Genomic DNA, 7,500 nt, shown 5'->3' with positions numbered 1-7,500 from the left:
GAGAATGAGAATGTCTTTCACTTTCCTATCACCGTTCTCAGTATTACTTTTCTGTGCACTTTACCCTTGTTTGTGCAGTCAATCAAGAAACTGAAGGAAGATTTTTATAGGATGCTCAAACTCAATTGGTAACTTCTGTACTGTAGGTACAACTTGTCACTCGTTACTTGTTACCAATTTGACTATTTGCCATCGCCTACAGGGTTGCCAGATTATTTTTCAACAAAATGCCAGGAGAAGACTCAAAAAATGCCAAAACACTCAAAAAAATGCCAAAGTCTGTTGACTCCCACCCCCTCTAAGAAAACTACTCACTTTTGATAGACAATTTACTATCATATCCTGGTGGCTTGCGTGTTTTCTTTTCTTTTTTTTTCTTTTTTTTTTTAAATTATACTAAATTTCCCGTTGGGGTAATTTTTTACCTACTGACTACTAAGTGGAGTGCTAAACCACTACACCACGGTCGAGAAAAGGTGTCATTTGAAGTATAATATACAAGAAAAGAAAATGCCAAATGAAAATGCCAAATGCCAAATGATTTTTCTAATGCCAAACGGTTTTCAAAAATGCCAGATTTTTGGAATCTGGCATTTAAAATGCCAAACTGGCAACCCTGATCGCCTATTATTCCATTCCATTCAACAGTCCAACTTCATCCCAATGAGGGGAGATCACTATAATAATTCAAGGAACGCACCTGAATTTCGGTTAAGTTCCTTGATAATACCTACCTGGATTCTGGATCGATCGTCGAGAATCGAATTACCGACGCCGGCCGACAAAAATAAAAAATAAAAAATTATATCGCTCTTGCCCCGGTGCCTTAGAAAAAAAATATTACAACTTACAACAACGAATATGATGCACGAGATCTATACCTTCTAAGAGAACCGCAATCCTTGATAAATCTTGTCAACTTGTGAGTAGTCCTAATCGCATTATCATTATGTAGAATGTTACCTTGATACAGTAAATTTAGTTAATTCCACCAGGCCAACCGCCAACCAATTTCTCTGCTTTTGTTTATAGTAGGCCTGAACAAAACTGAATGAAACGGTGCCATACAAAACGAGAAAGAAACGTACAAGAAAAAAAAAAAAAAACACCCAACAAATCAGTCTTTCCCGTCGAGGAAGACAGATTTTTTTTTCTCTTGAAGGAAACGTTTTCATCGCAAACTAGGCTAAACTATTTGTCATACCTATACCACGTTCGAGGTGGTAGTAGTGGTAGGTACCTGCGACCTGCACTGTGTATACACTCAATGATGTACCTTTGATTGTAACTTTTTATTTTAAAAATAGCCAATTTATTATGATATTCTTTAGTACCATTGTTTATCCAGACGCGATATGATTAGATCTCTGGCCTCTTCTCTCGTCTTTCTGGACTAAGTTGGCTATCTGTTGTTATTGTTGTTGTTGTTGTTGACTGAAGAATAGGAAGGTTTTGAGCCGAAATGTTCCATTTGAAGTATTTCATTCTTGTTTGAAGCTATTATATTTATATTTTGTTCAATACTTTTAGTAGAAGTGTAGAAGTAGTAGTAGTAGTAGTAGTAGTAGTAGTAGTAGTAGTAGTAGTAGTAGTAGTAGTAGTAGTAGTAGAAGTAGTAGTAGTAGTAGTAGTAGTAGTAGTAGTAGTAGTAGTAGCAGCAGCAGCAGCAGCAGCAGTAGTAGTAGTAGTAGTAGTAGTAGTAGTAGTAATAGTAGCAGTAGTAGTAGTAGTAGTAGTAGTAGTAGTAGTAGTAGTAGTAGTAGTAGTAGTGGTGGTGGTGGTGGTAATTGTTGTTGTTGTATTTATAATAATAATAATAATAATAATAATAATAATAATAATAATAATAATAATAATAATAATAATAATAATAATAATTATTATTATTATTATTATTATTATGATTGTTATTATTATTATTATTATTATTATTATTATTATTATTATTATTATTATTATTATTATTATTATTATTATTATTATTATTATTATTATTATTATCATTGTTGTTGTTCTTGTTATTAAGACCGACGCCATTCCTGAATTATTCGTTTTGTCGATTGCACTCCTCTTGTGTACCTATTAATTATGTATTCATATATAACACAATTATTGTTCAAGGCGAATAGATTTACAAATCTGTCAATGGTCACCTGTCTGTTAGTCACGGGAATACTCTCAAACCAACGTACAAAACGTATTTTCCGTTACAAGCACAATAACAAACTTGTAAATAGTTGTACTTAGTTATTTCCCTTTGAAAGTTTTTTTTTTTTTAATGTTTGATATATCCGACATTTTTATAGTTATTGCTGCTTAAAAAATATTGTTTTTAATTAAAATTAACATTTCTTTTAAATTTTGTCATTTTAAAAACACAGTTTGTACCAAACAAAAAATACAATATTTATAATTTAACAAAATATTATCTTGTGAAGTTAGCAAGTTATGAAAGGTTGTGGGTATAAATAATATTTTTAAAACTACGTACTTTGCGCTGCATTGTTAGCTGATAACAATGCTTTATACCCTACTTTTTGAAGGAACTAGTAAAATAGTTCTTATCTCAAACTACTTAATGGTGTTATAGTAAAAAAAAAAGTCGGAGTGGAGGTGTAGCCTCATCGTCCTTCAGCTCATATTCCAAAGTGTTCTGCCGTCCTTTGGTGCTTATGCAAATGAGGTAGGCCTGAAGCACGCTGATACTGACACCTTCGCGACCTTTTGTTCCGAAAGTGTTGGTATGTACCTGCTTCAAGTACAAATTATAACAAAATTTCCCAGTGAAGGATTTGTGTTTTTATAGGCTTTATCCATCACCGACTTTATTATAAGGAGCAGGGTTGAGGAAAGAGGGTGGGGGGTTCGGTCACCGGTTCAGTCCTTCACGTCCTTTTTTTTCACGACTGTTGAAATTGAAACGTAAGCATCGTTATGAGAAGAAGGAAATCATATTACTCTCTCTCTCTCTCTCTCTCTCTCTCTCTCTCTCTCTCTCTCTCTCTCTCTCTCTCTCTCTCTCTCTCTCTCTCTCTCTCTCTCTCTCTCTATTATTAACTTTCTCTCTCGTATCTATCTCTCCATCGTATTCCTTCTCCCCCTCATTCTTTCTTTCTTTATTGACTTCTTTCCAGCGGCGTGGCGTATTGACGGCATATTTTATTATGGTGGTGCCATGATTAGAAGAAGAACAAAAAAATCTAAAACAGTGAACACGATTTAGAGGAGAGAGCACATGTTAAAAATTCTCTTTTTTGGAAGGGTGGGGGGAGGGTCGATGGTTTCTACGAGTGGGCAAAACTCACAAAAACAAATAATTCATGAAAACAACAAGCCACAACACTGAGATACAAGTCCCGTGTGAAAAGGTCTTTGTAATTATTCTTTGTCCACCATTTAAAGGATTGGATTTGGTAGATAATGCAATCAATATGTGATAAATGTAAATCAAAAGAGAAAAAAAACCTACGACTGAAATTACTTACTTTTAATACTTGTAAAGAAAATCTACAATTCTTTTTATAATTTGTTAATTAAAATCTGGAATGGCATCTATTTCAGCTTTGTGAATTGATAGAATCATCAACGAATTTAACCGCTCCTGTTTCATTGAATTTCGCAAGAAATTTTTCACTCTTTTAAGGGTGCTAAAACAACGTTCAGGGGGTCAAGAAATACGATGGAAGTGGTTATGTCACTATAGCCTATAGATGTCCATGATTTGTCAGTGTTTTCATCTGTAAAAAGTAGACAATAAAAAAAAAGAAACGTTTTTTTTTCTTCTAAACTAACTGTGAGCCATTCATGTCTGTCATACCATGTCACTGAAAAAGAGCGTTTTCGAGATTTCCACACCTGTGTTAATTCGTGAGGAACTAGTCTTTTTATTTCTAATTTGTCATCTAGTGTCAATCTCCCAAACGGTTGGTGGAGTAAAGAGTCAACTAGATTCATTGCAATTCATTGTTTAACAAAACAAAACTTCAAAGTATATCTCAAATAATGGAAATCAGTGGAATACGATTAATGATTGTACAAATAAAAGATAGATTCAGATCTTAAAGCATCACAAAGAAAAAATCACTCCACTTAAGTACTTAAGAAATTAAAAAACATACCAAAGTATAAATGTTGACAATCTTCGCTTTCTTTCTCTGACTGACACAAATACAGACACACAAACACACACACATACATACACACACACACACACACACACAAATAAACACTCATACACACGTAACCATCAACTCGGCACTACAAGCAAGAAAAATGTTGGTAAATTCGTCCACAATGCTTCGTTGCAAAGAATTACTGTATTCAATAATCGTGAAAAAGAGGTGCGGGGGGGGGGGGGGGGGGTTGATATGTCATATTTTAAAGTTTTATGTTGTTTTTCTTTGCTGCTTACAAATAAACTTGACAATGATCAGTGTTTTTGACAGTTAATGTAATATTTTGGATGGCCGAAGTTACCCTAATTATGACGTAAACGGTGCAACATTGGCGCATCCCCCCAGTCCAACGGTGGAGCTCTCAGATCCTGGCACAAGTTGAGGGGTTTTTCGCTATTTGAAGATAGTATAATTCGACCCAGTTTCTCACTCAATCAGCTGTAGCGATACTAATGGATAGAGCATTAAATGGAGCTTGGATTGCTTTGCACCACGGTGTTTGATTAAGTCACTAATTCGCGCAGTGATGTCACCAACACACGAGTCGGCCCAGTGCGTGAATCGGAATCTTGAATAGAGCGGAGACTAAAAAGGCAGTAAGTATGTTGTTGGCGAGTTGGCGAAAGACAGTGGAGTTATAATTTCTCAGTTTTATTTTTAGTTAAATTATGCTGTTAATGATTTTTAAAAGATTGGTGTCGTGCCTGGCACCATTCGATCCAATGGCCCCACGCCACTGCTTTCCCCATTCCTTATCTCGTGGTTTCTCATTCATCTTCCTGTGCCCTGCAATATTGTTTTGCATAAGCTTTCGTGTCTTACGCGGTGACCAAACCAAGACAATTTCCTTCTCTTTACCATTGCGAGTAGTGGCTCTTGCCTTCCTGCCAGTTTTTTTTTTTTTACTTCGTCCAGAACACTTACATTGGGCATATGAGTTAGGGGCAGATTTAAATATTTGTTGTCCTGCGACTTCAACTTCAACTGGGGAGAAATTTCGCAAGCTCCTTGGTCTTTCGTCAGGCGTTTACATTTATTTATTCCATTTATTTTTATCAATATAGTATAGTGTGGTCTGAAGTAATTAAGTGAATGCATTATTTCGAATGCAACGATTTGCTTAAAAACGCCAAACTGACAACTTTTTACAGCGTAGATTTTGAGAGTGTTAACCCTCTTCCGCACTAGGACAGGACTGTCCTGGGACAGTCCTGTCCCAAATCTGTAACATATAGAATTTAGAGAAATCTTCCGCACCTATTGGGACGGGACAAAACAGTCCCGTTGTGTCCCAAGCCGTTGTGAAATGCTACAAAATCAACGGGACAGGACTGTCCCAGTCCCGTGTTCATATCGTTTGTGATAGTAGAAAAATATAGAAGACTTCCGCACTAGGACAAAAAAGTCCCAGACTTGGCGGCGCCGTGTCAAAATTGAAATGCCTGTTTTTATTTTCTGCATCCCTACTACTACTGCTACTACTACTACTACTACTACTACTACTACTAGGTACTACTACTACTACTACTACTACTACTACTACTACTACTACTACTACTGTTGCTTCTGCTGCTGCTAATGCCACTAATGTATTAATACCTACATCCCTTACATTTTGTATTTATTTCCAATTCCATTGTATTTATTTTCCAACAATAGTCCACACTTTATTTTAGTTCACTGTCTTCTATACTGCATTACACAGTTCCTACCCGCCTCCCCTCTTTTAACATAATTAAGTACGCACCTTTTATAAATTTCTATTGCTCTGTTTTAATTCGCGCTTCCTCACAAAGTAGCATACAATTTCCTGCCCATCAATGTTTTTGTTTATGCATCTTAACAACGCCACTACCACATTATCTCATTCGTCTGTAGTTTTTAATTCATCATGTGTTGTTGATGAAGGGGAAACCCGAAACGTCCATTTTATCTGTTTTCGTATATTAAACTGAAGCTTACATTCAATTTCACAGTTATGATTTATTTATTTATTTCTATTCTGAATATAAAAAAGCAAGAACAATTCAAAAAATAATTCTATGTGATGAAACCACGTACAGAAGGCATAGCAACATAAACATTTTCGGCAATTAAAAAACGTATGTTTATAAATATAATTTAAGAAGTGTCACACTTTGTGACACAGCAGTAACGTGTCTAAAACCGGTCGCACATCTATTCGGTACCTTGTGGGATCAATTTTCTTTATCGTTATTTATTTCGGGAATTTTCAATGAAAATATTTTTAAGTAAGTCCTTCTGAGCCACTTGGACTCATTGTAAGACAAATTAACTCCTTTAGAGCCTTGTAGCCAATGGTGCAGGAGTTATTCCGGTTTCAATAGCGTGAAGCGGACAATTAACGTATTTGTTTGAAAACCTTTGAACAGGACGCTAGTCTATCGCAGATTACTATCCCAGCTTGACAGGTACCCTTTTACACCTGAATGGAGTGAGTGATTGGAGTAAATTTTCTTGCTCTAGAAAGTACAAATTGGCTTCGGTCGGAATCGAACACAGAACCTCTGAGTCCAGAAAAAAACGCGCTAACCATGGGCCATCTTGCCTCCTAAGCTTATAAATCCGGAACTTATCCATGTTGCTGTAACGTTGAGCAGACAGATAACAGTTTAAAATTAAAAAAAAATAAAATTCCCTTTTTCATCCCATAGGGGAAATTTTTCTCGAGGGTTTATTCCAAGGGAAGACTGGAATAACCCAGGCGTCAGCCGCAATGCAGCGCCGCAAATTGAGCTAGGGCGAGGTATAACCCAGGCGTTAGCCGCAGTGCAGCGCCGCAAATTGAGTTAGGCGAGGTGACTTACTCAAGGCAACACAGCGCATCGAACTGATGCCTTTCGGGTACGAAGCAAAGACCGTACCACCGAGCCATGCTGACTTTCTATTATCCTCTTGAATGATGCTAGTCCGTCAAAGATTACTTTCATCAGCGAACTGGTACTCATTTGCACCTGGGTAAAATGAGGTGATTCCAAGAAAGTCATTTTAAGATAAGATCGGAGATCACCATAGAGTCTACGGAATTGACCCTTGAGCAATCTTTGGGTCATTAAAGGATGCACCCAATATTGTTTTCTCTTTCAATTTGTCTTTTTTTTCCACCTAGTAAAGCACAGAAATATGCAATCTCTATTTCATCCATTACTAGTAGTAATAGTAGTAATAGTAGTAGTAGTAGTAGTAGTAGTAGTAGTAGTAGTAGTAGTAGTAGTAGTAGTAATAGTAGTCGTAGTAGTAGTAGTAGTAGTAGTAGTAGTAGTAGTAGTAGTAGTAGTAGTAGTTGTTGTTGTTGTTTTAGTAG

The 7,500-nt window shown here is 36.2% G+C and overlaps 1 protein-coding gene across 3 annotated transcripts in view; it reads right to left on the bottom strand.

The window, feature by feature from the left end:
• Positions 1-643, bottom strand: part of LOC144970657 (medium-chain acyl-CoA ligase ACSF2, mitochondrial-like) — a 26,751-nt gene extending 26,108 nt beyond the window's left edge. The window contains exons 1-2 of one of the 3 annotated variants that reach the window (XM_078910503.1): positions 616-643; positions 65-182 (exon numbers count right to left, since the gene is read on the bottom strand). The gene's annotated coding sequence lies outside the window, so the exon portion shown is untranslated. Of the gene's footprint in view, positions 183-615 lie in introns of those variants that run through there. The other 2 variants (XM_078910504.1, XM_078910505.1) reach the window with 2 other exon arrangements.
• Between the last annotated feature and the right edge of the window lie 6,857 nt (positions 644-7,500).

The sequence above is a fragment of the Berghia stephanieae genome, chromosome 4, assembly GCF_034508935.2.
Source record: "Berghia stephanieae isolate SIO BIC M18660-M18661 chromosome 4, UCSD_Bste_1.3, whole genome shotgun sequence".
Taxonomy (NCBI): Eukaryota; Metazoa; Mollusca; class Gastropoda; order Nudibranchia; family Aeolidiidae; genus Berghia; species Berghia stephanieae.
Note: the sequence above shows the minus strand (reverse complement) of the source record. Positions and strands in the feature narration are given on the sequence as shown.